The sequence below is a fragment of the Crocuta crocuta genome, unplaced genomic scaffold (assembly GCF_008692635.1).
Source record: "Crocuta crocuta isolate KB4526 unplaced genomic scaffold, BGI_CrCroc_1.0 scaffold70, whole genome shotgun sequence".
NCBI lineage: Eukaryota > Metazoa > Chordata > Mammalia > Carnivora > Hyaenidae > Crocuta > Crocuta crocuta.
Window position 1 is genome coordinate 19005390 of NW_027528417.1, and position 17026 is coordinate 19022415.

The 17026-nt window shown below is 36.0% G+C and overlaps 1 pseudogene; it reads right to left on the reverse strand.

The window, feature by feature from the left end:
• Window positions 1-432: 432 nt before the first annotated feature.
• On the reverse strand, window positions 433-549 carry LOC144223782 (small nucleolar RNA SNORA72; annotated as a pseudogene).
• Between the last annotated feature and the right edge of the window lie 16477 nt (window positions 550-17026).

The following is a 17026-nucleotide window of genomic DNA, read 5'->3' on the forward strand; positions in this document are numbered from 1 at the left end:
GTGAACTGCGTGTAATCATCCTTGAAGATGGGATTGAAATGAACACATTGGCCTAAAGAATCCTAAGTGCCAGAGGCTAGGTTTACCTGGTCCAGGAAAGATACCACATCCAGCAAAGCAGCTAAGATTGTGGCTTCCACTTGATTAAATCTGAGTAGTCTACTGTTATCATTCACAGTTCATTTGCATTTTGCATGAGCCAAATGGGATTACTTTCTTGGGGATATAAAAAAGCTGACCTCCTCTACATTTTTTGTTTGTTTTCAAACACAACAATTTTACCATTCACTTAATGGCAACTGGTAATCATCAAATTAGCAATGGTTATCTGCAAACATTATTATATTACCTGTGTGTCATTTCTCAAGGTTGATCAAATAACTAGAGTCACAGACCTTTCCCACATAAGATGGAGCATATAAATCAGACTTGGTTTATCACCAGTCTTTATAAAACCAGACCTAGGGAAAGAGCTAGGTCTGGAGACAGACACATGTATGATTTTAAGATAGCAAATGTTCCCCTGCCTTTAAAAAAAAATCTTTGAATAGACGTTTTTAGAACAGTTTTAGGTTCACAGCAAAATTAAACAGATAGTATGGAGGTGTCCCATATATCCCCTGCCCCCACACATGCACAACCTACCTCATTATCAAAACCCCCCAGTTGGTACTAGAGTGGTACATTTGTTACAATCTGTGAATCTGCATTGGCACATCATTACACAAAGCCCATATTTACATTAGGATTCGCTCTTTGTGAACACTTTATAAGTTTTGATAATGTATAATGACATGTTATTTACCATTATAGTGTCATACAGATTAGTTTCACTACACTAAAAATTCTCTGTGCTCAGCCTATCCCTCCCCGCTGCCCCCAGCAACCATTCATATTTTTACTGTCTTCATAGTTTTGCCTTTTCCAGAATGTCATATAATTGGAATCATGTGGAATGTAGCTTTTTCCATATTGGTTTCTTTTACTTATCCATTTAAGGTATTTCCATGTCTTTTTATGACTTGACAGCTTATTTTCTTCTTGGCACTGAATAATATCTGATAGTTTGGATTCACCACAGTTTGTTTATCTGAAGAACATCTTGGCTGCTTCCAGGTTTTGGCAATAATAAATACAATGTCTATAAACACCCATGCACAGGTTTTTGTGTGAATATTAATATTTCAGTCCATTTTGGTAATTATCAAGGAGTACTACTGCTGCATGATATGGTAAGATATGTTTAGTTTTGTAAGGAACTGTCAAACTGTCTTCTAAAGTGGCTGTATCAATTTGCATTCCCACCTGCAATGAATGAGAATTCCTGTTGCTCCACATCCTCACCAGCATTTGGTATTGTCAGTGTTTTGGATTTTTGCCATTTGGATAGGTGGAAGTGATATTTGTTTTAATTTTCAATTCCCTGATAACATATGATGTTGAGCATCTTTTCATATGCTTATTTGTCATCTCTGTGTCTTCTTTGGTAAAATGTCTTTTCAGGTCTTTACCCATGATTTAACTGAGTTGTTTGGTTTTTTTTAGTTATTGGATTTTAAAAAACCTTCATATATTTTAGGTAATAGTCCTTTATCAGACATGTCCTTTGCAAAAGTCCCACTCTGTGACTTATTTTCTCATCCTCTTGACCCATACCTTCTCAAAATCATTTATGGTGCCACTAATCTCTTCAATCCCTCCATGGGTGTAGCATTACTTCTAACTTATTATTTTCGCCAGCAGATGGAGTGCAGTTGCAGGAGCTTCCTTTTGGCCCTATTTACCCTAATAACTTTTACACCACAGGCCAGGGAACCAGTAAAAAGACTCTAACAGCTTCTAAACGTACGTGCTCAGAGACTGGGGAAATGACAAGTGAATATTTGAGCACACTGGACTCAATGTGAATTGATCTTTAGTCAATTATTTTGAAAGAATAAATGCACACTAAGGAAAAGAGAAGACTGAGAACTTCCAAGACCAGTTGGATGTAGGACCTGAGCTGTCATTTATACTGGAGGACTCAAGATGCCATGATGGCTCCGTGAATGCTTGGTCTTGAGGATTCCAGCTGATAGTTTAAGCTTCAGTTTCTCCCTAAAACATGGAAATATTAATGACACCTACTTCATGGAGTTGTAAAGAGAATTAAATAAAGAAGATAATGCTAGCATTTAGTTAAGTTCTCAATTCATGCTGGTTACAGTGCTAATGCTAGAGCTAATGCTGCTTATTTTAAAAATATAGCTTTTAGAACTAGCTCTGTGAGGGAGTGCTGAATAATGAGAGGGCAAACATGAGATACAGAAGAAGAAAAAGGAGAAGAAAAAATGAAAAAAAAAGAACAAAGAATTAAGAAAAAAGAAGGGAAAGAGAAATAAGGAGAAAACAAGATTTTTAAAAAGACGAAGAAAAAAATAAAAAAAAAGAGGAGAGTTCAACTATCTGTATGCTATGATTAGAGGTTCAGACTTGTCAGATGCTGTTGGATGTCAAACATTTCTCTGAATGTACTAGAAGACTGTAACGTATTTCAACAACTAAACACAAGTAGCACCAAAGGTTCAGGTTTAGAACCATAGTCATGATTATCCGCTAGGCCAGTTATCTACTGCTGCCTAGCAAAAATTGTTTCACAACAAACTGGCTTACAAAAATAATTTATTATAATTATTTCTCATATTTCTGTGGATTGACTGTGCTTAGCTGGACAGTTCTTGCCTGGGATCTTTCATGCAGTTGCAGTCAGAGGTCAGCAAGTCATCTGAAGTCTTAACTGAACTCTATGTCCAAGGTGATTCATTCAAATGCCTGGTAGTGATGGTAACTGTTGGCAGCACCTACAAATGATTTCTTCACTGGTCTTGAACTTCCTCACTTTATAGCAGCCTCAAAGAAGTCAGACTTTGTAGTTGGTGGCTCAGAGCTCCAAGCAGGCAATGCAGAAGCTACCAATCTTTTTTATTTATTTTTTAAATATATTTTTAAAAATTATTTTATTTATTTCTGAGAGAGAGAGAGAGAGAGAGAGAGAGAGTGTGTGAGAGGGGGAGAGGCAGAGAGAGAGGGAGATACAGAATCTGAAGCAGGCTCCAGGCTCTGAGCTAGCTGTCAGCACAGAGCCCAAAGCGGGGCTTGAACCCACAAACCGTGAGATCACGCCCTGAGCTGAAGTCGGATGCTCAACCGACTGAGCCACCCAAGTGCCCCGCTACCAGTCTTTTTAAAGATTAGTCCTGGAGCTGGCCCAGGACTCTATCTCTATCCTGCTCTAACCTTCTCTATCATACCTCTATTACTCAAGTGAGTGATGAATGTCAGCCTAGATTCACGGGGGAGGAAAATAGACTCCTCAACTCTCAGTAGGATGAGTGGCAAACAATCTCCACCTATTTTTAATTTACTACACCTGTTCTCAAAAGACAACACCATATAGGAGACAAGCATGATTTCTGGGTCCACACAAACTAGCAGAACATTGTTTGAGACAATTGCAAGTGTGGAGTTAAAAAGTGAGTAAAAGTTATAATCTTGGTCCTGAGGAGACTTTACACCTAATTAGCCTGTAAGGAAAAATAAGTGCTATTTAGAAAACAAACAAACAAAAAATCTTACTTTTGCATTCTAGAGAAGGAACAAGAATTAGTAATGACACCAGAGACTCAGAGGCCACTTGGATTTTTGTTGCAAAGCTTGTTAGGACTTTTGGGATGAGAAATATAAGACCGTCTTGGACAAAGCCCAGTTAGGAGTTTACCCAGAATGGCGAGATTCTCTTCATTAAGAAGTTAGCATTAATTCTGGATTTTCTATTGGTGGCCAGCAGCACTAGAACTTCAAAAAGAAGAAGGAAATGGAAAAAAAAATGAATTAGGAAAGGAAAACCATTAACATGATGGAAGGGTCAAGGGTCCTGAGCACCTGAGGAGGTATGCTCCAAATTTGCTTGGGACAGCATACATATTAGTGAATAAACAACGTTTAAGTCCCCTCAATACAGAATTCAATATATACTGTTTATAAAAATTCAAACTCATGGTATTAATGCTTTTGCATAAAGAGATCTGTACATGTTGGCATTTTAAGCATTTGCAATTTGTTTAAGAGAATTTGGCTTCTTAGGGTGAATGCCAGATTTATGATTCAAGTTTTACATGTGGAATTGAATAATTGGTTTTGACTTAAAATTTTATGTTCAATTTATGACATTGGCATGATTTATTAAGCACTTTGGAAGGGTTTATTAAGGCAGAAAATATATTTAAAGGAAAAGGGAATATATTGAATTTATGAATACAATTAAGAATATTTCAAGGCAGTTAATTAAATCTGTTAAGTGGACTAATTAGTCTAAGGCCTTTAAAAATGTTTGCTAAAATATGTTAGGCTTGTGAGATTTGTGGGGTAAATTCAAAAACTGAAGGAAGTTTTGATTTTGTAACCATTAATGAACTGTATATTAATTTTTATTCCAAAGTAAACCACTGAATACTATTATTTGTCTAGTATTATCCTGAAGTGCATAAAAAAGCTCACATTTAATGGTATTCATCCCTTGAATAGATAATTCTAGTATATGGGATACCCATCTATCAATAGGCTGCTTTTCAGACATTTTGAAATTGTGAAGATATCTGAGTAGGTTCAGTCAATAGAGCTAAATTGGCTTTCAGGCATCACCTGATTCTTCTCTCCTGGTCTTTTGATTTTGTGATAATTCCCTGAATGATGACGTCTTTCCCAAATAACAAGTAGCCATGAAGAATATGTCAACTTTTGTAAGCTGGTCTTTCTAACGTTCATGGGCAAAACATTACACCTCTTGTTTTCTCTCTTCTCAGAAGCAGATGAACAGGCCAAGTTTAAAGTTTATCTGAATGAGGAACAAAGACTGGAAAGCTTTAGGCTGCGGGGATGTGTTCAAAACCTTAGGAACTGGTAAAGAAGGGGATTACAGTAAAAGTCTGTATGTAACCTTAACTACAATGTTAACTAAGAAAATCATTATAGCAACACAGGTTGGCATGTTTATAGCTACTTTTCTTTAACAAAAGATTAGAAAATAAAGGAGAAAGGGAAGTGGATGAGACATTCCTGTGATCATACAGCCTAAAACAGTAGACTTCAAAGCTTCCGAAGAAACCATTCTTGTAATCCAGTGCTTAATTCTCTCTAAGTACCAACTGGCAAGGTTGGCTTAAATATTTATTAGGATTCCCAGTAGGAAACTTAAATAGATGTAATGGCCATTGACATAAATAGAGGTAAATATTTTATTTTCCTCATTATTTTTAGTTAAAAAAATCTTCATTTTTGAAGAGTTAATAATAATTTTTAAGAATACTGATCATTTGTTACTTAGTTTCATGGGTTTTACAAGCTTCATCTATCCATTTATTTACTTTTTTTTTTTAATTCAGCAAATATTTACAAGCCCCACTGTGTGCAGTATTCTGCCTGGAGCTTCAGGGACAGAATGAGATTTGTGGCATTAGAAGTCATTAGAAGTGGCTGGTATCCAGTTGGCTTATCCCTTCCCCAGCTCCGCTCAGGTACAGCCTTGGTCTAAAATGCTTCCTTAGCCCTTCTTAATGAGGACAGGGAGGATTTAGGAGCTTGCTGTTGTTGGCTTGGGGAGATGTGACCCTGGCTCGATAGAAGTCTTCTGCTTCTGTTGTGTGGACTAAGCTGTACAATCAGCATGGGTTTCTCGTCATGTTGGAGTCCATCATTGGTCTTAGCTTGGGCTGTTGCTCTGCTCAGCAATTTCTAGCATCTTCCCCATAGGTCCTCTCTCACTCACTTTAGCTCCAGATGATGGATGGGGAAGGATCAAAGAGAGAAGGGAGAAGAGAGCAGGCATCGGAATTATGATGCTCTCTCAGCCCAACTTCCAACTGATGGTTATGTTGCTTCAGCCCCAGACTGATCTAGTATCCTGACGATACCATTGATTGTGAGGGTCTCAGGTGGCCCTATCCTATCCTGTCCTGTGGAACTGCCATTTCCATCCTTAGATCTGTTTCCAGTGCCACCTAAGTCTGGTTCCTCTTCTCAATAGCATTCTCGAGAACTTTGCCTGTCTGGGATATTATCCCAATAGGCTAGGTAAATTAGTTGTGACCAAAACATTGAAATAATAAGACTACCTTACATTTGAATAGCATGTTATAATTTATACGGTTCCATTTAAAGTATTTCTACTTGGTAGATCATATACATGCTTGTTGCCTCTTTCTTTGAAATTCACATTTTCATAAAGATCATAGTGGGGAGAATTTGCAGCAACTGAATTTGCCCAATAAAATTTCATTGATATTCATAAATATATAAAAGCTATATTAGCTATGTAATCAATCGTATATTACAAGCTAATGTCGCCAGTGTAGAAACTGATACTTGACAGAATTGAGCAATATTTAGAAGCCGCTTCAGTTCAATAGAAATTTTTTATTCTAAGAGGCATTTTACAGAAAGTGAAATATAAAAAGTCAAGATACATATGAAAAAGTAGTCGAACATACTAGTAATCGAAGAAATGTAAATTAACAATGAAATATACTTTCAAGCGTGCAGATTGGCAAAGGTATGAAATAATGGTTAATAACAAGAGTGTCAAATGTAAACTGCTAAAATATGTACTGGCACAACATCTCTGAAGAGTAATCTGGCAACATATTGTCTTAAAAATATGAATACACTTGACACGACAATTTTCCTTCTAGGAATATATTCTAAGAACTAATCAAATATGTATAAAAAGATGTTCATTACATCCTTTAACATCCTATGACATTGTTTATAATATGAAAAATTGTGAGCAACAAATGTTCAAAAATAAGAGCTTAATGAAATAAATGATAATGCGGTCCTCATAAAGGCTATTGTAGAGCAGTTAATGATATGGATGGATGATATGATATATTTTAAGTAAAAGAAAAATGTTTCAAAATACTATGTACCATCTCATCCCATTTTAATTCTACGTGCATGATATATGAATGGACTAAACACCAGAAGGATATGTGCCAAAATATTAATAATGACTATCACTGAATGGCTTAATTATAGGATATTTAATCTTTCTTTTTAGTTATTTTTATACTCTAAATCTCCCCGTTCTCTTTGTAAATAAAAAAATAGATTAAAAATCATAGAGAAAAAAGTAATTATCCCAATGGTTACCCGTGTGATTTAAGGTAGCAGTTCTGAAATATTTTGTTCTCAGGACCTCCTGATATACTTTCAAAAATTATTAAGGAATCCAAAGAGCTTTTATTTACATGGATTCTATATATTTATATTTATTGTGTTCGAAATTACAACTGAGAAATTAGGAAAGTATCTGTGTGTTAATTCACTTAAAATAATATTAAAAAATCCTTTGCATGTTAACATATTTTTATGAAAAGCTACTATATATATTTTTCTCACGTTTAGTGAGAAGAGTTGAACTGTTCCACATTAAAAAAAAAATCTCTTTAATATCCGACTTCACAGAAGATAGCTGGATTTTCATATGCTTCTGCATTTAATCAACTGTGGTATCTCATGCTGTGTAGCTTCTCGGAAACTCCACTGTCCATTCCTGAGAGAACAAGAGTGAAAGGGCAAATAAAATCAGGTGTTTATTATCATTATGAAAATAATATTTATGTGAAAATTGTTTGGACCTTGTAGACCCTCTGAGAGGGTTTCAGAACCTTCTGCAATCCCAGGACCACACTTGAAGAAGCAGCCAGGTGGTATGAGGAAATAAATCATTATTAAAAGATAACAATTCGAAGTGTTTGTTGGTGGCAAGAACTATGCCCAGAGTTTATGTATACAATTTTGTTTAATCCCAACCCAAACCATAAGAACTAATTACCATCATAAGCTTCATGTTTTAGGTGAGGAGGCTAAGACAAGAAGAGGCCAAGCAATTTGATTATACTCCCCAGGGCATTTGTCTCTAGTGCTGGTGCCTGACCGTTACCTACCTAGAGCGCCTGTTATCGCCTCACACCATCCTGAAGAAAGATGGCCACATGCTGGATAACTCTGTAATTTCACCTCACATCTGGGGTCCATGGTATCTGGAACATGGGCTTATTTATCAGAAAATAAAATAGTCTTACATGCCACAGTATGCCAAAAGGCAAAATTCAGAGGATATTGAAGAAACATCCTTCCAGAGTTTAGTACATTATGTCACCTCTTAGATAACAGGGTCAGCCTCACATGGGAGCATAGAAATCTTTCTTTCCTTGGCCTTTTGCTGCCTTCCTTCCCCCCCCCCCCATTGCTCTCTTGGTTGTGGGGATCCTGTCCCTATTCTTTGCATCAGGCTAAGCTGGTGAGAGTTGTTTACTCTGGGCTATTTATTCTGGAGAGCAGAAGTGAGTTATTAAGTTTTCAGAGTGGAGCACCCACCAGAGAGGCCAACCCCTCTCTTGCTAATATTGAGCCCCTTTCCCAGCATAACTTCAGTGCTTTGGTATGCCGCCTAAAAGCACAAGCCCAGTGTATTCTAAAAGCCAAATTTACCTGAACATTAACAAAGTTCAAAAGATAACTCACTTTAATATTTGAAATGATTTTTTTCATGTGATAGTTTATCTGTCATGTGTACTTCCAAAGGACTTTACTTTGTGGCCATCTTTTAACAATATATAGCTATTGCTCATTTTATGATCGCAAGTATATGGAAGAGTTAGAGATGCATCTGCAAAACCTTTTGTGTGATATAAGGAAACATGTGGTCTAGGCTTCTACTTCTCCTCCACCTCTGGTTTTAGTCACCTTGAAATAGCCTTCTCTATTAGTTCAATTTACAAAGTAATTACCTTCTTTGCTCTCCCCTAAAACCTGGAGACTTAGCTACCATGTATTTCTATTAGGGTTTTTTTTGTTTTGTTTTGTTTTGTTTTGTTTTTAGGATATTAACTCTTGGACTTCAGGAAGCATGCTTCTAATCTTTTCTCTCGTTCTCATCCACACACACACATATTCTGGAGGGCGAGGAGAGTGTTTTATTCAGTTCTATCACATTTGTGCCTAACAGTGCTTGGCACGTACTGATATATTCAATAAAAACATGTTGGATCGACTCTAATAGAAATAATTTNCTTTCTTGTTTTCTTTCTTTTCTTCCTTCCTTTTCACCATACAATAAACACTGAATTCTTAGAAGCCTAATACCATGCTAAGCAAGTACCAAGTTAGATATTTAACCTGCCTGACTTTGAGAAGCTCACAGTGAACAAAACTGCAGTTGAAAAGGTAGGTACTGAGGCATGTGGGTGGCTCAGTCAGCTGAGCGACTGACTTTGGTTCAGGTCATGATCACTCTGTTTGTGAGTTCGAGTACCAGATTGGGCTCTGTGCTGATAGCCTGGAGCCTGCTTTGGATTCTGTCTCCCCCTCTCTCTCTGCCCCTCCCTCTCTCTTTCTCTCTCTCTCTCAAAAATAAATAAACATTTTAAAAAATTTTAATAAAAATTTAAAAAAAGAAAAGGTAGGAACTGTTCTTACCTTTTGGGTCTTCAAAGTAATTTTGGGAGATAAGATCAAGATAGTATCCTAAGCCAAAATGCCATAAGCTGACAGAAACAATATTTTCGAATGAAAAATCAGTAGCTGTTCTGAGAATTCAGAAAATGTGCTGACTAATAGCAGACTAGAAATCTTGAGGAATTTCTAAGTGTTAAAACTAACTAACCAACCAACCAACAACAAAAAAACAATTATGTAGGATCAGATCATGGGAGAAATAACCTTCAGAAAATGTGGCCCAAACACACACACAAGAGTACTTATACCCAAGTGGGAACAATGCTGGGTAAGGCTAAGCTCCAAGTTAGTGGTTTCAAGGAGGAAGGGTCCCTAGGCTGCTCAGAGTGTGTAACCACTGCTGCTGCAGGGCAGACCCTCCCTCTTCTCTCTCCCACCTGTGGGAGCAAGGTGTCCCACTTGTGAGAAGAATCAGAGGCAGTGACTGAGCTGGCCCAGAGGCTAAAGTGAGTAGGCACTGGAGCCTGAAAGGCAGTGTATTGCCACAGGCAGTTGCTCCTCAAGCCCGGTCGTGGTAGGGGCCTCCATCTCCGAGAACAAGACACCAGTAGGCTCCGGGCAGCACATCCTGTCTTTCTCCCACAGTCGCTGATGGCTTAGAGAAAGCACAACAAGCAGGTGTACAGGGATTTTCGGAGATCATCCCACATTCTTGGAGTCATAGGACAAACAGAAGAAGAATTTAAAAATAAGTACAATTAATATCTGTGAATTCTAAGAGATTCTTGTATCTATAAAAAATAAACAAGTAGAGATTTTGGAAATTAAATCTTTGTCACAAAAGACTAACATTATCACTATATTAAGAGTTCTTTTAAATCAATTAAAAAACAAAAATACAGTAGAAAAATTGGCAAGGATAAGGGATGTAAAGGATTCTTAAATATTTGACAATACGCTCTGCTTTACTTATGGTAAGAAAAATGCAAACTAAAAGTACAATTAGAAAATATCTTTCACCTATAAGATTAATAAAGTTTAATTGCTTTGATAACACATTGAAATGGTGAAAGTGTGAGAAAATAAGTTTCCATATGTTGCTAATGAGAGTAATATCAGCATAATCTATATGAAGACCAGTTGGAACAGTTAGGCAAGTTCCAATCAATCAAGTTATAAAATGCCCTTTATCCAGCAAATGTACTCTTAAAAAGTTAGATATGCATGCATACAAATGAAATTTTAATTGTGTGTATATAAAAATATTAATTGCAGACACTCTTGGGTTAGCACAAATATGGAAAACAACCAAAATATCTATCCATGGGAAACTAGTTAAATAAATTATCCATACAAGGAAAACCTATGCATTAAAAAGATTGCACAATTCTGCATTTAAGAAGTTACTCTACAAATATTCTTGCACATAACTGATGTACTTGCACAGATACACTTGCAAAGTGAATGAAATAATATATGAAGAAGACTAGTTATTGAAACATTTCCTGTAATTGCAAAAAGTGAGAAATAAAACAAATGTCCCTTAATAGCAGATTCATTAAATAAAATAGGGTACATTCAAATGAACGTCAAAATTAGTTTTATGGGTAAGATACTGAAAGTTCTCTTCAGATACATTGTTAAATGAAAAGGCAAGTATATATTCTGCTATCTTTTGTGAGTAAGGGGGAAGAAAAAATATATATATTTGTGTTGTATCTGTACAGAAAAACTCTGGACCATTGCAAGAAAATGAAAATAGTGGTTTTCTGGTTTGGTGCTCAAAACTGGGCAAAGAGAGGAATATGAGCTACAGAGTTTTTACTGTATGTCTTAATTTTTTAAAAAATTGAACTGTATGAGTGTATTGCTTCTTCAATAAATGTATATCTAAATTTTTTTTGAGAAAAGCACAAAAATCAAACAAAAAAAGAAATGTTTCCATATGTATTTATATTTTTTAAATGTTTATTTTTATCTTTGAAAGAGAGAGAGAGAGAGAAAGTGTGGCCAGGGGGAGGGGCAGAAAGAGAGGGAGACACAGAATCCAAAGGCGGCTGCAGGCTTTCAGCACAGAGCCCAACCTGAGACCAGAACCCATGAACCGTGAGATCATGATCTGAGTGGAAGTCGGACGCTTAACAGACTGAGCTACCCAGGAACCCCCATACGTATTTATATTGATGTCCAAAATAAATTGCTATGTAAAAACCAACGCAAAATGAACAACAAAGCACAAAAGCAGATCATGTGTGGAGTGGTGTGTGTGTGTGTGTGTGTGTGTGTGTGTGTGTGTTTAAAAGCCTGACTCCAAGGCTGCATATGCACACACTATCTCTGGGAAGATACATAAGAAATTAGTGCCAGGAGGAAGAACTGAAAGAGAACTGGAATGGCTAAGGGGCAGAGATGTAAGAAAACTTATATTTGACTACATTCCTCTTAGTACTTTTTGCTTTTTGTTATATGTGTGTATATCACCAATTCAAAAAATGAAGTAGTTTTCAAATGACATTACAATAAAAAAATCAATAGATTGGTTGAATAGCATCATTGACATATGCTAAGGGATTTCATATGCTAACTGGGCAAAGAGGGGATCTTACTTATTTAGTATATATATGTTGGAAATATAAGGGTAAAACCTGAAAAAATTGAAACAATGTATGAGCTTCAAACCATACAGGAATCTCAATAAAACAAATCCTGCTACTCCCACGTTAATACAATAATTTACTCCACCTTTAATCAATAGAACAAAAGGAGAATATGAAGATAAATGTAATCCATAAGAAAACAAACAGAAGATTTAAATTATGAGGGGAAGAAGAAGTCCATGTATATAAGTAATCACAATAAATTTCTAGTAGTGGCAAATTTTTAGTAGTTTTTTTACGAGAGATATCCAAAATAAATTACTGAGATAAATTAAAATCAAGGACAAGACATACATACCAGGTTAATACTAACTGAGATAAAGTTTAAGTATTGTTAAATTAACATAAGACAAAATGGAGTCCCAGAAAAAAAGCATGGAAAGGGACAAAGAAGAGTATTTCATATTGGGAAAAGGAAAAATTACAATAATATATAACAGTCATGAACATTATGTATCTAACAACATCAAAGTGTATAAATAAAAAACAGTTAAAAGTACAAAGGAAAAACGATCAATCTGCAATCGCAGTGGGAGATAGCTCCGTAGGAAATAACAGAACAATTAGACAAAAAGAAGAAAGGATCTAGTTTAGAATAACACTATTAGCATGTTTAATACTTAACTTTGTATCCAAAAAACAATGAATACCCTGTCTTGTCAAACACATACAGTACAGAAAATTAACCATGTATTATTGGCCTATAAAGAAAATCTCAACTAATTGCAGAAACCAAAAATCATACAGACCATGTTTTCTGAGCACAAAACAATAAAAGGAGAAACTATTAAGAATAGAAAAAAAAGCACCTATCCATTTAGAACATACAAACAATTCTTCAAACTCAAGTAAAAGAAAACAGCAAAAATCTGGCATTTTCCTGGGACTGCATGGTTGGCTTCATTGTACTGGTACATTGTGAAGTCAGGAGGTGAGGGGGTTGAAAGCTTGTTCAAGACCGCTGTGGTTCTAAGGAGTATTGCCAAATGTACACCTTCCTTGTCGTTGTACACGTTTACTCCAGTAAGATTAATTTTTAAGAAATATCAGAATATGGGACACTGAGCACTTTTTCCTATCTGGAGAAGTTGCAGCCAAATGCATAATAAAATTGAATTGTTGAAATAAAGACATGGTTTTAAAAAAGGTTACAGAGCTATACATATGTCTTAATTTACATTTGGAGGAATAAAATATTAAAATGTTAGGCTTATTCGTATATATTCCCTTCTCCAAAGTTAGGGGGAAGCACATACCCATCTTGGGAAATCATTTGAATGAACGAAAAGTCTCCAGGTAGAAAATGGCATCTGACTCTGATAAATGGCACTGCCAGTTAACTGGAATATTCCCTTGAAACTCTCAAACAGGGCTTCAGTAAAAACCATTTAACATCGCTTAATGAGAAAGCTACTGATGAATGGCCGACTCGGACATCTGAACAAGAATCTTTTGGAATGCTAGATCTGAAAGAACTCTTATAGATAATTGTTCAATATCATTACCGTCATCACCAATTTTAGAGTGAGATAACTAGAACTGAGGTTTTCTCTTTCCCAGACAGTATTCTTTCTATACTTCTCATTCCTGCTTACCATGTCCTTCAAATTTTTTCATTCTGAATCATAACAGCTTAATGAATCAAGCACCCCTTAATTAAAATACTCAGAGAATGTTTTACTGCTTAGTGGTATACACCTTTAAAAGTAAAGCAGAAAATGAAATGTGACTGTCTCTCAGACAATGTGTACTTTGTAAACCCTGGAAATCAGGAAGACTGTATAATTGGCACCTTTCCCAAGTTCAGCCAGTCAGGGCCAATTAAGGGGATTCACCAGTGTTAATTTTTCAAGCAGTAAAGAACCTCAAGATGTGAAAATTCGTCTAGCAAGCTAGAGCAAAGAAAGCAGCGGTTTGCTCAGGCTGATACTGCCCCAGGGCTGGGACGTGACACTTGTGATCTCCCTTACTTATCTGATTACAAAGGATGATAAAGAAGACAGGAACATCTTTTAACTGCAGGGCAAATTTCAACTCTTCAAGGAAGGAACTAGTAACATATTAGTTGTGAATGGACACCTATAAGGTGTTTTTTTTTTTTAAGTTGTTGTTTTGTTTTGTTTCATTTCTTTCACAATCCTCTCCCTGAGGCATCAGAATGCAAGGAGATTCACATAGAAGGTGAATTTTAACTTAAGTATGTGTTAGCCTTGCAATGATATTAATTACAAAAATTTAATTCATTAAGATCTGCCTCCATTATTAATTTTAATGTACTTGCTTTCTCTCTGAAACCTTTTAACCACCTCCTCTGTGGGACAGCACAGTATATTAGAGAAGAATTATTGAACATTTCCCTTTACATTTAAAGAGAGTTCCTACGGATTTAAAAAACTAATGAGAAAGTGGGATTCTGCTAGGTTTGGGGGGCTAGTTTTTTTTACTTTTGAAAAAAGAGATTAAAAGAAAGAAAAAGGGATTATTCTGTACTAATGAAAATTGTTAGACAATTAGAGCTCCTATTTTGTTTTTTTTAAATATCACACGTCAAATGGACTTCTTGAAAACAAATTATGGGTACTTTTGAATATAATACAGGGACTTTTTTCACAATATCAAACTATAAATACTTCTAACCTTCTAGACACAATTAAAAATATTCTACTTTCAGGTTTCTCCTATAAAGAAGCAGCCTGTTAGTCATATAGTTCTATTTTGTATGTCTTTCTTTCACATGGAGTTGGCCTAAACAGATTTTTTACATAAATAAGTCCAAGAGAAAAGGTGATATTTTTAAACAGGCAGCATTTTTAGAATAAAAATGCACAAGATGTAGAGATAAAAGATTTGGCACCAAAGTCAGACTTGTCCTCCATGTATGCGATTTAGAGCACATAACGTACATCAAATCTTTGACTATAAATTGAGAGAAATAATATTTAATTCATTAGGTTTTTGTGGGGATTAAAGAAATCTACTGGATTGTGAGCTTCTTGAAAATTAGCATTGCATTTTATTTGCCTTTTTCTTTTGATTTTTATTAAGCATGTCCCTTGGTCCACTCTTCTATGTGGTGTGATTAGATTGTCAGGGACTAAAATATTAATTTTAATGTACTTACTTTTCCTTTTAAACCTTCCAGTCATATTCTCTGTTATCTTTATTTTATCACCAACGATATTCCTTCTGACATAATGGAGATTCGTATAAATATATAGCTTGGTATTAAGTTAATGACTCTTGCTAGTGAAGATGTTCTAAACCTGCATCTACTTTTTGCAGATACTTCTCTGATGTCATCTCCTACCACTCTGCTCACTCTGCTCCAGCTGCGCAGGCCTCTCTGGTGTGTCTCTGGGCCTTTACAGCTGCTGACTCAAACAGTGTTCCCTAGATGGATCTCCACGCATCTTGCTCCTTCAATACCTTCTCTTTTCAGCTCAGGTCTCAGCAAGATTGCTGTTCCACCTTCTATACAGTAGCATCCTCAGTCTTTATCTCCCGTGCCTTCTTGTAAGCCCTATCCTGTTTACCTTATTAACCTTTCCCCATAGTACTATGAGCAACTGGAAAAACCCCTTTTCTTCCTTCCTTCATTCCTTCCTTTCTCCCTTCCCCTCTCCCTCCCTCCCTCCCTCTTTGTCTTTCTTTCTTTTCTTTCTCTCTTTCTCCTCGTCTGTCGTCTTTCATTAGAATAAAGCTTTGTTGGGCCGGACATTTTGTTTTGTTCTTGCACTTGATTCTTGATAAATATTTGCTGAATGATTAAATGATTGAAGAAATGAATTAGTGCGCCTAGAGAGGATTTAAAAACCCTTCTTCCTTTACTCCAGACTGAGATAGGACTCATTAACATAATTCCAGGACAGAATGTAAATATCTTAATTCAAATGTTCAGTATCTCTTCCCATTATTATTATTATTATTATTATTATTATTTTGAGAGAAAGAGAGAGAGAGAGCGAGCAGGGAAGAGGCAGAGAAATAGAATCTTACACAGGCTCCATGCCCAGTGCAGATCCCAACCAGGGCTCCATCTCACTACCCTGGGATCATGACCTGAGCCAAAATCAAATGTTGAACTGCTAACCAACTGATCCACCCACGTGCCTCCCGTTATTACTTTTTTTTCTTAACATTTGTCTTTTTCCATTGCATTATAAAGTCTTTGGGAGTTGGTGTTCCTGTTGTATTTATGTCTGTACCCTTTCCTTTCATCCTCCACTCATTCTCTTTGTACTGAATAGCACATAGTAGACACTTACATTTTCATTAAACAAGACAAACACACAATCCACCATAGCTTTTGTAGTTGTTTAGCCCGATCAAGGAATGTCACAGGGACTGTGATATTAAATGTCATACGGTTATACTGTATATACTATACTTTTTTTTCAAGGTTTAAAAAGAAATCAGTTGAGGGTATTTCTCTTCTTGCTCATAGAGATATCTGAATAAGGCTTCATTTCCCAACGCCTGCTCCTCAGCTCCAGGCACTGTAAAGATAGAGCTTCCAAGACTCCTGGTGAAGAAAAGCTTCTGAATGTCAGCACTAAAAAGTTGGTGGGATCTGTGTTTAGCTTTCTTTAAAAAGCAATTCTGAGAGAAAAAATTTTTTTTTGATTAGCCATTATGAGCCACCCTTTCTCAAGTGAGATTCTGTGAAGAAGTCTTTAAATGTTAGCTTCATTTTTGTAAACGTATGCACACTAGCTCTTTCATAGAACCAGAATGATTTTCCTGGATCAAAGATTTGCTTGAAAATCATTCTTTCATTAATGGTGAAGTGTCTATTTTGTTACAGTGAAATTCTAAGAACTCACTGTAGAAATTAATAGATATATTTTTAAAAACTCGAGTGCATTGTGCTTCCC